Raw genomic sequence first — 15,701 nt, 5'->3', positions numbered from 1 at the left:
TCCTGGCTTGTCCTGCCTCTTCTCACAGATGAAGGAGGAGCAACATCTGGTATCCAAAAATTTTCTTATTTGTTCCCAGAGAATCTGTATTTGTGTGACTGTATTATTGACCATTTAGTCAATCTCAAGTGGTTTGACAGAACAGTGCCCCTTTACCAGTGGGGCAAGTGTTCTAAGACTCCCAGTGAATCCTGGAACCCGTAGATAGTGTGGAACCTGTAGACACCATGTTTTTTCCTGTACATACCTATAATAAAGTTTAATTTCTGAAGGCAAAGTAAGAGACTAACAACAACTTAGTAGATCTTAGCAACCTCAGCAAATACATTTTTTTTTCTTTCCTTATTGTATTAGTCAGGGTTCTCTAGAGGAACAGAACAACAGGAAGTATGATAATAAAAAGGGGACTTATTATATTGATTTAACACAACCTGAAGCCGGACAGTCCACAATGGCCGTCTGCAGCTGGAGAGCTGGAAGAACCAGCAGCTGCGCAGTCCAAGAGGCGGAATCCCCAGAACAAGAGGGATCAACAGTGCTACCCTAGTCTGAGACCAGGGCTTCTGGAAACTCCCTGGTGAATCACTGGCAGAGTCTGCTTTGGAAGAGAGAAGAAGCAAGAGTCCAATATACTCAAACAATCGAGGCAACAATCAAGAACCCCTTTCAAGAAGAGCAGAGCTTGCATCTGCATCTGCTTCCTTGTTCTTCCAGCTTTTATTCCATCCTATTGGACAGTGCTGCCCACACTTAGGGAGGGTGCCCTCTTCAATTCACCATCCCACATGCCAATCATTCCTAGACACGCCCTCATTGACACACCCAGAAGCCTCTTGATCTTTGGCAACTCTTAATCCAATCAGGTCGACAATTCAAATTAACCATTACACTTATTAAATTAAGAACTTTTACCTTTTCTCTTAAAGGAAGCACCATAGGTCTTTGGCACATTCAAATCATCAGCATCACTACTCTTAGGCTTTGGGGCCATTAGTAAGTAAAATAAGGGTTTCCTGGACACAAGCACAGTGATACTAGCATAGTCAATCTAACGACCGAGGCAGCTACCTAGTGACTAATGGACAGGTAGTGTATACACTGTGCTGGACAAGATCAACTGTGCCCAGAGTGGGACAGAACAGGACAGCACTAGATTCCATCATATTTTTCAGAATGGTATGTAGTTTGAAATCTATGAGTTATTTATTTCTGAAATTTTTCATTTAATATTTTTGAACAACTGTTGACCTCAGGTACCTGAAATTATGAAAAGCAAAGCTATGAATTTAGGGGCACTGCTGTATGGGTTATATGCTTTTTTTTTTTTTTTTTATACTCAAATATAAATAGTACTAAAATTATCCCTGAAACTGGGCTCTCTAGGGTCCTAAGACAGGAAGCATCCTCCAGAGCTAATTCATAAAATGGACTGGGCTGAAATGTAAGGCACATTTTGACGGCTTTTAATATTTATTGGCAAATTGCCTTTGGAAATGTCAAACCAATTACAGCTCCCGATAAAAACGCATGAAAGTGCAGGAGTCTATTTCTCTGAGTCTACTTATATTTCTTGTTTAGAAAGTCTTTCCGGGCATGCGAAGGTGGTTGTATTCATTTTGTTTTAGTTTTCACTTCTTTGATTATGTGTAAAATTCAACTTTCTCTAAAGTTGGAAACAGCAAAAGGCCATGCCAAATAAGATAGAAGACAGTTGGATTATAGGAAAAACGAAAGGCGGTATTGCAAGAAGAACAGAACAGATTTTTTTTTTTTTTTTTTTTAGCAGCTCCTCTGAGGTACAATTGGCCTTCGATACACTGTACATATTTAAGACGTACAATTGGGTAACTTGAAATATGGCATCTGTGAAATATAAGGGTGAAGGGAAACCTTCTCCTTTGTCCTTCAAAGTTTTGCTGAAATGATCTGACAATAGACAGATTACAGGAGAAAAAGGTGCACAAGTTGACTTAATGTGCGTGGGGAAATCACAGGACAGCGTGGCCCAAGGACCCAGCGAGGCGAGGGTGCTTCTGTGCTCTTCTTCAGAGAGGAGAGGGAAATGAAGGAATAAGTGGGCCCAGGGACCAGACAATGGTTTGCAAATGGTTCTCTTTGGAAGTTAAGGGGGCCCAGGAGACCACAACAGCTGTGGACAGCCATGAGCAGGTGAGGACCCACTTGCACTGCAAATAAAGGGTGTCTTATTATGCAGCTGTTCTCCCAGGGAATACCTCCGAACGGTCCTCAGAAGAACAGAAAGAAATGTCTCTCGGCACATGAGTGGATCTCTACTCCAGTGGTTAATCTTTCCTGATTACTTAATGAGATGGCGAGGGAGGGAGGAGTAAGACAACTGAATTTCTTTCGAAAGAAGCTTCCTCTGTCACGTAAGGTAAACTTCAGAGGAAACCCCTGTCCACAGCCCACTGCAGAGAAAGGAGATCAAGAGATGGGGAAACAGGGGCAGGGGAAGTCAGAGAGACCTTGGCCTTTCTAATTCAACATGTCACACAAGGAGGTGTTGATTTCTATGTCCCAACTGAAAACATCGAAGAAAAAAAAAATCAAGCTAATGAACATATCCATGGCCTGTCCCTTGGTAATCATACCCTCTCATTCCCTGGCTCCCTACTCTGTCCCCCCCACTCCCAGGCAACCACCGTTTTCTGTCATTACAGATTAGTTTTAATTTTCAAGTATTTTAAATAAAAGGAATCAAATAGCATTACTTATTTTGTGTCTGTTTTTCATTCTACATAATAAATTAAAATTCATCTGTATTATTGCATGGATCAGTAGCACATTCCTTTTCATGTCTGAGTAATATTCCATTGTATGGACATATCATGGTTTTTTAATCTGTTCACAGCCCAATGGACATTTATTTCTTGGTAGAACACCTGGAACACTGTTGACCATGGAGATGCAGTTCTCATCCATGCCTGTTCTGGGTCTAGGGCAGAATTGCCTGTCTTCTGCCCCCATAAAACTTTTATTTCTTGAGACTGTCCAGGATCTACAAGCACATGATTGAAGCTATAGTAAGTATGTGGGGTTTATTATTTGACCCAATACTATGGGCAATTCCACAATGCTCAGATTCCAGGAAGTTCTGTCAATCATGGGGCTCATATTGGGCTTGGACCCCACCACTCTCTTCCCCTTTGATGGATTCCTTATCAGTCTAGGAAGGACCTGAGTGACTTTAACATGCCAGCCAGGGTCTTGGAATTAGCTTTGTCTTATGGGTGTGATGTTCAAGGTCCATCATTGTGGCTCTTTTTGACAGACTTCCCTTCATTCTATGACACTCACTGACCTCCAGCCCCACCATCACTCTGTCTCTAGACCAGGCACAGTACACAGCATGAGCTCCTTCCAGTCTCACTGCATTTCCTTCCTTCCTTCCTTCCTTCCTTCTTTCCTTCCTTCCTTCCTTCCTCCCTTTCTCTCTCTCTCTATCTCCTTCTTCTCTCTCTCTCTCTCTCTCTCTGCAGTACTGGGGATTGACCCCAAAGGCACTCTATCACTGAGCTACATCCCCAACCCTTTTTATTTTTTATTTTGAGGCAGGGTTTCATAAAGTTGTTGAGGCTGGCCTCCAACTTGCGATCCTCCTGCTTCAGCCTCCCGAGTTGCTGAGATTACAGGTATGCACCACTGCACTGGCCAGTCTCACTGCATTCTATAAGACAAAGATATCATTTGCATTACATAGTTAAAGAAACTAAAATCCAAAGAGGTTAAATAGCTCTCAAGATCATCTCTCCAGTAAGTGTCAGGGCAGGACTTAAAACCCAGCCTGAAGTGGTAGGGGAGGATAAGGAATTTTGTTTTCACCTTCCTGGACTCACCAGCTGGGGACCTGCCAAGCAGACTGACAAAGGAAAGATTAAAAGGAGAAAAACAAGCAGTTTATTAACACATGAAGCACATGTATACACAGGAGAAATTCAGTGATGAGTAACTCAAAGGGGTGTCTGGAACTAGGGTTACAGTTCATTTTGTGAAACCACAGGTTTCACATCTGCAGATTCAACAGACCCTGGATCAAAAATATTCACAGAAGTGTTTCATCTGTACTGAGTGTGCACAGACTTTATTTCTTCTTATTATTTCCTAAGACAGTGTACTATGACAACTATTCACGCAGTTATAAGTCATCTAGAGAGGATTAGATTGTGCATAGGTTAGGAGCACTACGTCATTTAATATAAAGGATTTGGGCATCCTCAGATGAAGGGTGTCTGCAGGGTGTCCTGGAACCCGTGGATAGTGAGCGACGACTGTATATACTGTCTTAACAGAAGTGGAATAAATATGTAGAAAATCGACAAGACAAAAAAAAGACTTTAGGTCTTTAGGAGTGGCAAATTATGGGATGGTAATACATAGGGGAAATTAATGGAAGATAAGATTATTACATTCCTCTGCTGCTCTCTCTGGACTGATAAGAACCTACAGTTTTCTTTAGTGATGAAGAAGCACAAAATTAAAATTTTCCTGGTTTTCCTGGTAGAAAGGTGTAGGGCAGAGAGTTTTTCTTGTGCCTATTTCTTCTTAATTACCTTCAGCTCAAAATAATCCTCATGCCAGGTCTGGGGATGTGACTCATTGATAGGGCACTTACCTAGCCTGCAAAAGTGTATGATGAGAACATATCAATTAAATGACAAAGACGTTCACTGTGGATTAAAAAAATAAGACCCACTATAATTTGAAATTAAAAACATAATGCCATTTATGTTGGCCCCCCAAAAGGGGAAATTCTTAGGTAAAAATACAAGTTATGTATGATAAAAACTAAAAACTCTGATGAAAGAAATCAAAGAAATGAAGGCTTGAAAAATAATATGCCATGTTCACAAACAGGAAGACTCAATAGTAGGATGTCTTTTCTTCCTGACTGGATCTTTAGATTCAATACAACTCTGGTCGAAATCGCCCCAAGATATTTTGGGGTATCAACAAATCGATCCTAACATTTCTGTGAAAAGCTAAAAGACCCAGAGTAGCCAACACAATACTGAAGAAGAACGAAGTCAGGGACTGACACTACCCAATCTCAGGCTTATCATAAAATCACAGTAATTAAGAGAGTACAGTATTGGATAAACAGTAAGCAAACAGCTCAATGGAGCCAGAAATCAACTTGCACAAATGCAGTCAACTGACCTCTGACAGAGGAGCAAAGGCACTTCAGCAAATGATGCTAGAACAACTGAACATCAATATGTAAATCATCACCACCACCATCACCATCACCACTACCATCATCACCATCATCAAACCATCATCATCGCCATCATCACCACCACCACCACCACCATCACCACCAAAAACACCATCACCATCATCATCGCCATCATCACCACCACCACCATCATCACCATCATCACCATCATCATCTCATCATCATCACCATCATCACCATCACCACCACCATCACCATCACCACCAAAAACACCATCACCATCATCATCGCCATCATCACCACCACCACCATCATCACCATCATCACCATCATCATCTCATCATCACCATCATCACCATCACCACCACCATCACCATCACCACCAAAAACACCATCACCATCATCATCGCCATCACCACCACCACCACCACCATCATCACCATCATCACAACCATCATCATCGCCATCATCACCACCACTACCATCATCACCACCACCACCATCATCACCACCATCACCATCATCATCACCACCATCACCATCATCACCCTCACCACCACCATCATTACCATCATCACCATCATCATCATCTCATCATCATCACCACCATCACCATCATCACTACCATGATCATCTCATCACCACCATCACCACCATCACCATAAACACCATAAACACCATTACCATCATCACTGCCATCATCACCACCATCACCATCAACATCACCATCAACACCATCATCATCACCACCATCATCATCGCCACCATCATCATCGCCACCATCACCACCATCATCATCATCTATAGACCTTATACTATTCATGAATTTAACTAGAAACAAATCAAATACCTCATTATAAAATGCAAAAGCATGACACTTATTGGAAACTATGTAGGAGAAAAATCTAGATAACCTTAGGTGAGATGATGAACTTTAATTATGATAAATTTTAGCTTTTATTAACAAAAAGCACAATCCATGGAAGAAAAAAATGCATGAAATTGTTTATTAAAATCAAATACCTTTTCTCTGCAAAAGTTCTCTTAAAATATGATTCAGATGCTGGGAGAAAACATTTGCAGTTCACATGTCTGATATAGGACAAGTATCTAAAATATACAATCTATTCTTAAAACTTAATAAGGAGAAACAAACAACTCATTTTAAAAATAGACCAAAAATCTGAATAGGCACCTTGCCAAAGAAGATACACAAATGGTAGGTAAACATTTGAAATGCTCAACATCGTAAGTCATTAGGAAATTGCAAATTAAACAATGAGATACACCTATTAGAATGGTTAAAATCCAAAATACTTCAGTGAGGAGAAATAAATTCTGCTGTGTATTTCAAAGTATGGTGACTATAGTTAATAAAAATGCATTGTACATTTTAAAATTGCTCAAAGAGTGGAATTTAAATGTTCTCACCACAAAAAATGATAAGTATGCAGGGCAATTAGGCATGCATTATAATTAGCCTGATTTGGTCATTTACAATGTGCATGTGTGTGGAACCATCACACTGTACCTCATAAAGATACACAATTATTATTTATCAATTAAAAATAAAATGAAATAAGATAGAAGTCACTGACAACACCAACTGCAAGAAAGGATGTGAAACAACTAGGATTCTCATTCATTGCTGGTGGGAATGCCAAATAGTACACCCATTTTGGAAGACAGCTGGAATTACTTACAAAGCTAGACATCATCTTTCCATAAAATCCAGCAATCACTCTCCTTAGCATTAACCCAATTACATTGAAAAATGTCCTTACAAAAACCTGTACACAGATGTCCATGGCAGCTTTATTCATAATTACCCCAAGCTGGAAGCAACCAAGATGTCCTTCAGTAGGTAGAGGGATAAACACACTAGTACATCCTGATAGTGGAACACCATTCGATGATAAAACCAAATGATTCTCTAGCAGTGGAAAGACATGGAGAAACCCAACATGCATATTATTAAAAGAGCCAGTGCAAACGGGCTACATACTATATGATTCCAACTGTATGGGTTTTTGGAAAAGTCAACACTCCAGAGACGATAAGATTCCTGGTTATCAGGAATTTCTGGAGGAAAGGAGAGGGAACACAGGGAACTTTAAATACAGTAAAATTTTTCTGTATAATACTATAATGTTGGATGCAGGTCATAATGAATTCATCAAACCCCATAAGAATGCACAAAAGAGTGAACTTTAATGTGATTATGGACACTAGTTAATAACAATGTATCAGTATGGGCTCATTAATCAAACATATTGTACCACACTAAGGCCAGATGTTGATAACAGGAAGCTGCGTACAGTGGAAGCGGGTCATGGAAACTGTACTGTCTGCTCAATTGCTCTGTAACTCTAAAGCTGTTCTAAAAACTAGTCTATTAATTTTTTAAAAGTCAAAGAGAAATAAACAAAAGCATTCAAGCAAATCAACCACACAGATATTAACTACACAGATATTAAAAACAAAAACCCTGCCTGATGGCAGCGATCAAACCCAGGGCCTTGCACAGACTTGCACGCATTCTGCCAGCGAGTCTCATCCTCAGGCCTGGCTTCCAAATTCTTCATCGTTGCCTCTACAAACTACCCCAGATCCCACATTCTCATCTGACTCACCAGGACTCAGGGATCCATGTTTTTTCCTAAGACCCCTGGTGAGCCCGCAACCCTGTGAGGAGGGCTGCTGGTGTTATCTGGTAGTATTTTGTGGCAACGGGATGCTCACTTATAAGGGTGGGGCTACCTTCTTTTTGGTTTCAGGAAGGGTGTTGCGAAGGCCCACTGCCCTGTGTCCTGAGAGACCAGCTCACCAGGCCTGCCTGAAGCAGATCAGCAAACCCTTGCTCTATGGAAGCTAAACTTTGTGATTCCTCCTCGGTTCACCTTGCTGTGGTCCCATCATGCTTTGCCTCCAGGGCTATGCCAATGAGGATATTTATTTGGTGATGAATTGGTCATGCTAAGAAATGCCAGGCAGGATCTGGACACAGACTTTCATTCCTTTACTGATGTCACAAATTTTTATCAAATTACTATGGACTTGGAACTCCATGCTAGCTTGGGGAAGATAGCATTGAACAAGATATTGTTCTTGCCTTCGATTTAATCTTACCATGGAATTTAATCTAGCACATAAAGCAGACAATTGAACACTAAAGAGTAAGGCGTGTCTGGCGAGGGGCATGCAGGGTGCTGTGGGGACGTGTGCACAGACATCAGCTAATTCCATGAGGCAGATGTTCTGGAGCAGAACCCAGTGACAGGTGTTAGGCAGTACCCGTGCCAAGGGCAGAGAAGCTGGTGACAGGTGGCGTGGGGCGGCCTGGACAGAGGAGAGTGTGCAGAAGGCCAGCAGAGGAAAGCAAGGGGCTGCCCCAGAAACAGGACAGAGAAGAGCAATGGGGAGTCGGCCAGCTGGGGTGGAAGTGCAAGGGTAGAAAGACCATGGCATCCAAAGGCCATGGCAGCTGGTGACACAGTCCCTCGCCGTCCAGCGAGAGTGGGAGTGGAACAACGGTTCTCAGGAGAACCAGGAAATGGAGCCTGGGAGAACCAAGATAAAGCTCTCAGCACCGGGACCCATGCCAGGAGGCTAAGCTAAGGCCAAGGCGGAACCCAGCTTCAAAGAACAAGGGCAGAGCAGGGCCATGGTGTGGGGCCGACTGAGGGCCCTGCTGGGCCACTGATCTGGAGTTGTCGTCCCCGTCGGAGGCTGCCTTGGTGGGAGACCTGCACCTCACTCGTCTTCCACAGCTCCGCAGAGCGTGGGCCCTGGCAGAAAGGCTGCAGCCACAGCCCTGCAGCGCATGGGAGTCCCCAGGGAGGTTTACAAACAAAACGCCAAGGCTGGTAGGTCCTGACAGAGTCGGTCTGAGAATGGTATTTTTTAAACGTCTATTTTTGTGATTTATTAAGAAATCATTTCAAATTTACCTAAAGGTAGATTTGGTACTCCTGCTCTCCTACTCTCGCCGGACCTCGAGGGACTGTCACCAGCTGCCATGGCCCTTGGTTGCCATGGTCTTTCTGCCTGTGCACTTCCAGCACCCCAGCGGGCCCACTCCCCCTTGCTCCTCTGTCCTGTTTCTGGGGCAGCCCTTGCTTTCCTTCTCCATCCAGATTTCTCAATGATTACCATTCACGATTCTCTCTCTTCTGGGTGCCTTCGTGCAAGTGTGTCCATGTCTGCTATCCTTATTCCTTATCTGAGCTATTAGAGACCCTCATCATCCTTAAATATTTCCATACGCATTTTTCTGGAACACGGACGCTGGCCTCCGTAACTGGTATACGACCTTGCCGATGAGAAGGTCAACAGTTCAACACAACTCTCCACCCGAGAGACCCATTCGAATTTTGCCACCTTGCTTTAATACTATCTCTCCTTTCTTTCTGGTCACGGATCCAATTCAGAATCATGTGTGACAATCTCTTCATTGCCATGTGGTCCTCGTCTCCTTCAATCTGGAATGGATCTTCAGTCCTTCCCTGTCTTTCACGAGCTTCACGGTTATATTTGATAGCGTGTCTCCCAAACTACATCTGTGGATGGTTTCGCATCACCAGAATCAAGCCATGCACTCTTAGGGGTAACACTACAGAAAAGCTGCTGTGTTTCAATGAGTGACACAGTCAACCCCTCCCATGATAGTACTGTTAGCCTTGGTCACTGGGTCTAGTTGTGGGGGGTCTGTCAGTCTTCTCCACTGTACAGTCAATGTTTCCCCTTTATGATTGATAAGCTATCTGTGGGGAAACACTCTGAAACTGTGCCATTATCATGTTTCTCATCAAATACCAAAATTCTAGCCACCTGCATCCATGGATGACGCCCTCAGCAAAACTTGTGATGTTCACTGTCGGTTAGAGCCCTCCGAGGAGCAAACACCAGGACAGGGTTCTATCTACAAGGGAAAACACCTGGACAGGGCTGTGGGTGAAGGAGCCAGAAGAGGTTCAGAGAGCTGTCAGACTGTGGTGGCCTACCCTCCTGAGAGAGGCAGAAGGAAGGGAAGCGAGGCTTAGCCCTAACCTGGAGTGCAGTTCTAAGAATTTTGGCAGAGCCAGTGGACAACTTGAGTCAAAGTTTCCTATCAAAGGAGTTCCACTTCTCCAAGGAGGGAAGTCTGCCTTGGTTTCTGCACCTTCCACAGTCACTGAAAACATGATCCCTGGGCAAACTCAGCAATGGATTCAGATCAGAGCATCTGGGGTACAGCTGAGTTACGCTCTTACAGTTGGGGATCTGACAGGTACTCTTTTGTGACCAGCAGAGTTGCCAAATGGTGATTTTCTACAAATGTACCAACAGGTAGGTTAAAGATATCATGGAGCTTTTGTTTTGGTTTGTTTTTACGGTGCTAGAGATGAAACCCAGAGGCTTCACATGCTGCTAGGCCAGGGCTTCGCCCCTGAGCCACACCCCATTCAACTATTGAGTTCTTAAAGGTCCATGCTGATTTTCTGACTCACTCTTCCGTCAGTGGTTGTGAGACAGGTGTTGAAAACTCCCATTGTGATCCACATACTTCCCAGTCACTCCAGTGAGTTGTTGGATCACATATTTTACAACTCAGTTGCTTGCTGCATACACATTTAGGTGTTTTCTTGTTGCTTGCTGTTTCCTTGGGGGATTGACCCTTTTAATCATTATACAATGTCCCAATCTGTTTCCACTAATTTGCTTTGCTCTAAAGTCTACTTTATCTGAGGTAGTGCAGCTACTTCTCTTCTCTTCTGATTATTTGCATAATATATCTTTTCTCTATCCTTTTACTTTCAGCCTGCCTATATTGCTATATTTGAAGTAGATGTATTGTGCATGGCATAGAGTTGGGTCACAGTTTTTAATCCACTCTGTCAATACCTGTCTTTAAATTGGTGTATTTAGACCATTTACATTTAATGTAACCGTTGATGTGTAGGAGCCCAAATCTGCCATTTGTGCAGCCACTTCTTGTATGATTTAATAGAACCTTTTACTACTATTTTGTTAAATTATTTGGAGATATTTTTGCAATGCTAAGAAAGAGGAAATGCTACCTCATATCAGACAGGGTCCTAGGAGAGAAATAGAGAGAGACACACACAAAGAGAAAGAAAATATATAAAATATAATGTAATTTATTCTAAGGATTTGTTAACAGTTTTGAGGCAGAATTTCTTCTCCAAGTCACCTAAATTACTGCTATCAAGGCAGTAGTCAGCTGAATGGACAAGGTACCACCACATTATTGGGGGTAGTCTCTTTAACTTAAAGACAATTGGTTGTAGATATTAGCCATATTTACATAGCACCTTCACATAGCACATCTATTAGTGTCTGATTAAATAAGTAAGTACTATATCCTAGCCAAGTTAACACAGACTTTATCCCATTTAGTTATTTTTCCTAGGTAGATAAGTATTAAAGCTTTTTAAGAGGTGAAATCATCTCCTGGTTGGAATTTTTTGGATTTGTTTTTCTTTTTGTTTTTATTCAACCAAAAGAGTATTGAAGTACAGGAGGCTTTGACGGTCTCCTGTGCCACCCTAACATTCCATCGCCTGAGCTAAGGGTGGCATTTCAAACCTCTAATGTGGAGTATAACTGAAAGGTAACTTGGAATCCCAGTTCTGACCAGACATTGTTTCAAGCATTTGAAATCACTTACCATCTACATCCAAGCTGATTTTTGGAACACTTGCCTTTTGAAGAAAACTTCTCCTTGAATCAGGAACTGTCTGTGAGGGCATTTGTAAGAATGCCATGGTTTGGTGACAACTCTTTGCCCCAAAATGCTTATGCTGAGATCTGAGTCGTGAGTGCAATGTAACAGTGTTGAGAGGTGGTGGGACCCTTAAGAGGTAATTGGATCACGGGGCTCCACCCTCATGAGGAATTAATGGATTCTCATGAGTGTGACCTGGCACCTCCCCTCACTCTCTTCAGCTTTTCCATCATGAATGGAGCAGCTTAAGGTCCTCACCAAAAGCCAAACAAAAGCTGATGCTATGCTCTTGAACTTCCATAACTGCAAGGCAAACAAACCTCTTTTCTTTATAAATTTCCCAATCTCAGGTTTTCTGTTATAGCAACAGAAAATGTTCTATTACATAGAGGCAGCTTACTTTTCTCCCAATAAGTATTGGTTTGCCGTGAAATATTGGAGACTTTAAATTATGTGATAAATTAATGGGACTTTAGAGCAAACAACTTATCAGCATTTGAAAATACAGGTAATTAACAGCCTTTTTAAAAGAAGAATTTGCCTCCAAATCTAAGATGGAAAGTCACTGGGATAATTGGAAAAGGATTACAATTGTTTGTTTGTGTGTGTGTGTTTATTTTGGTTTTATTTTGTTTGGATTTTAGTACTTGCATTATGAATGATGTGTGTATTATTTGCAATGTCCTTTTTACTGTTCATCCAACAGCAAACACTGAAATCTCAATGATGAAAGAAAAAAGCACTCCCCGAAAGTTAATCGTTTTATTAGGGAAGGTAAAACCATCCCACTAGAAGCAATTAAAGAATTCAAGAAAAAAGTGACCGTGTGCAAATGTGTGCTGTGGAAATGAGAGAATACACAGGCAGTCACGGAAGTGAGAGACACACACACTGGGGTGGGGACTCTACTGGGGGACTCAGAGAGCAAGGGAAGACTTGAAGCAAGACTGGAAAGGTTCGGATTGGGCAGAAAATGGGAAGAAGTCATCCCAGGAAGCGCACAGTATAGGCACAGCATGGGAGGAAGGAGGGGAAGGGTAATAAGGGGAAGCAGGTGCTGGACCATCAAAATACACAGGCTGTGGACATCGGCAGGCAGGGCTGGCCCCCAGGGAGAGGGACACTGCCCTGTGGTCTGCCTAGGGCCTGATCCGGGTCTGATCTCACACGAATCAACACCACCACCAGCATCTCTCCTGGTCTCAATGTCATCGGAAATGACACATTCCCCAATGGGCCAAGATGTCCTAGTCCTCCTTGGATCTTCAACAAGACCACAGACAGCCCCTGCGGGCTGGTGCCTCACCAGGGATATAGGAGAAGACGGCTTCAGGTGTTCTTAGGGTGGAGGAGAGAGAGGAGGAAAGGAAATGGAACATTCCCATTTACGTGTATGGCTTTAACGAGAGGTGTTCCGGGAAGTCCTAAGTTGGGGACAGGACGATGAAGGAAGCTGTAACTAAGAGGCAGAGACTCAGCCCCAGCCGATGGTCTCCAGGTCAGGATCACTCGGGGCCAAAGAGTCTAACTGGGGCTACAGGAAGGAGCGAACAAGTGACAGCAGGTAGACCGGGAAGCAGGCCGTCGGCCACAAAGGGGGCTTCCATTCCCGGACAGTGACATTTCATATTGACTAGGACAGGCTTCCCTCCCAGAGAAATGCACATATGCAAACACAAATCATTTTACTCTCAACTTCCAAGAATTTAGAGACCCCCCTGACCCCCCATAGTAGTCCGTGAAACCCTTGTGATTACTTCAGACAGGTAAGGGAATGTTTGGGGGAGAGGCTTCCACTTGACTCCTCCATAGTACATGGAACAGGTCGGCTGCTCTGACACCCGGGAAAGCAGAGCCTCACCTGCTACTGTGGCTGGAAATCCAGTATTAGTCACTGCCCGGCTGCCTTCCCTTCCCAGGGGCATGGAATATTCCAGGGTTTAAGTGTGTTATATCCTGCCACTTGTATCCTGGAGGTCACCTCGTGTGCCCAGAACTGGTCCTGCTCATCTGCCAGGGGCTGTGGCTCTAGCTGAAGTCACTCACCTGCATGGCTTGTAGCCATGTGGTCCTGCAGAGACACCTGCCTGTCTGGCAGCTCCACTCGCTCTAAGTCAGTGCCAGGGGACCCTCACCTGAACCAACATGTTGGTCCTGGCCATGGTGGTCAGCTCTGCCACTGCAGCCTGAGGACAGACTATCTCAGAGAGGGCTTCCCCTTGAGACACTAGGTCCTTGGGAGCTTGCTGCCTGCTGTCCCCTTTCTCTGTCTCCAAGTGTCCAGCTACCTTCCCTGTTGGCTAACCCTCCCTTGCACTTGCTCTTCCCCACTTGGAGGGCAGGCTCAAGATGGCAGGAGTTAGGCTCCCTTGCCAAGTCTCTGCACAGGCTATGCTTTTAGTATGTAAGCAAGGTCATAACCACCCTGAGTCAGCAAATGTGCTCAAGATCGTAAACATGTGCTTGTGAGCCTGTGCTTACTTATGTTGCCTATTGGTAATGTACCTTCTTTCTCTGGCCTGCAGATAAAAAAGCCCTATGGCAAGACTTGGTAAGACTCTCCCAACTGTGCCTCACGTCTTCTTTCACCTGCAAGGATCCCAAATCTATTTCCAAGGATCTGAGTCCCTGCGGGACACCATTCTTTCCCTTCTGGAAAAATCCAGAGTATCCTCTTCAAAGGTCTGGACTTTCAAATATGAATACCTGCTTACATTTGTGTCCTGGGAATACACCATTTCTCTCATTTTACCACTCATTGCCACCCCCAAAAGTATTATTTTCATCTGGGCAAAGAGAGTCTAAACCAACACCACCCAACATAATGCCAGCTACATATGTATCAAATTGTAATTTTCTAGTAGCCACATTAAAAATAGAATTGGTGAAAATAACTTTAGTAAGACATTTAATTTAACCTAGTATATTGAAAATATTGTCACGTCAACATGTGATAAATGTAAAAAATTATTAGTGAGATAGTTTGTGCTTATATATACATAAATATGTATATATAGGTACACATATATATATATAGAGAGAGAGAGAGACAGAGAGAGAGAGGTACATATTTCTTTGAAATCTGGTGAGCTCATACCAACAGCACATCTGAATTCTCACTAGACACAGTTCAAGTGCTAGAAAGCTGCATGTGACTGTCCCACTAGACAGTGTCTGATCCTGGAGCATGGCTGTAGAGGTGGTTCCTGGAGAGGAAAAAAATCTTCAATTTAGTTACAAAAGGCCAAGGCAGTTTGCACAAAGCTCAGGGTAATTTCTTAATAAGTCATTGTGCTATGTTTAATTATTCATAAATCACTCACTACTTAAGGAACAAGCCTGGGCCTCGACCACTTTGGGGACAATGGAGAAATGACAAGTAAAAAAAAAGGGGAAGGGAAGCGGGTGTCACAGACACCCTCTTGACAAATGACACCTGTGACCCCAGATTTCCTCTGTAGCTCAACTGCGCCTGGGCCAATCAGCTCCTGGTAAGAGATCCTGGCAGGGCAGCCTGGAAAATATAAGCTACGCCATCAATCTCTTCTCTGCTCCCTTTCCCAGGAACCAAGATCCTGCAGAGAGTTCTCACGGCCTCCGTGGGACACGGGACCCACCTAGAGAGTTACAGAACATACTGATTCCACACACGTCAATGTCCATCTCAATGTTACATTTGATGACGTTGATAATCGTGTCATGGTTGTAGAGGAGAAAGTCCACATTCCAGAAAATAACACACTGAAGAGTTCGGGGGTAACAGATCATGATGTAATT

The sequence above is a fragment of the Sciurus carolinensis genome, chromosome 5, assembly GCF_902686445.1.
Source record: "Sciurus carolinensis chromosome 5, mSciCar1.2, whole genome shotgun sequence".
In the NCBI taxonomy this organism is placed as follows: Eukaryota; Metazoa; Chordata; class Mammalia; order Rodentia; family Sciuridae; genus Sciurus; species Sciurus carolinensis.
This window is presented reverse-complemented; position numbering follows the sequence as displayed.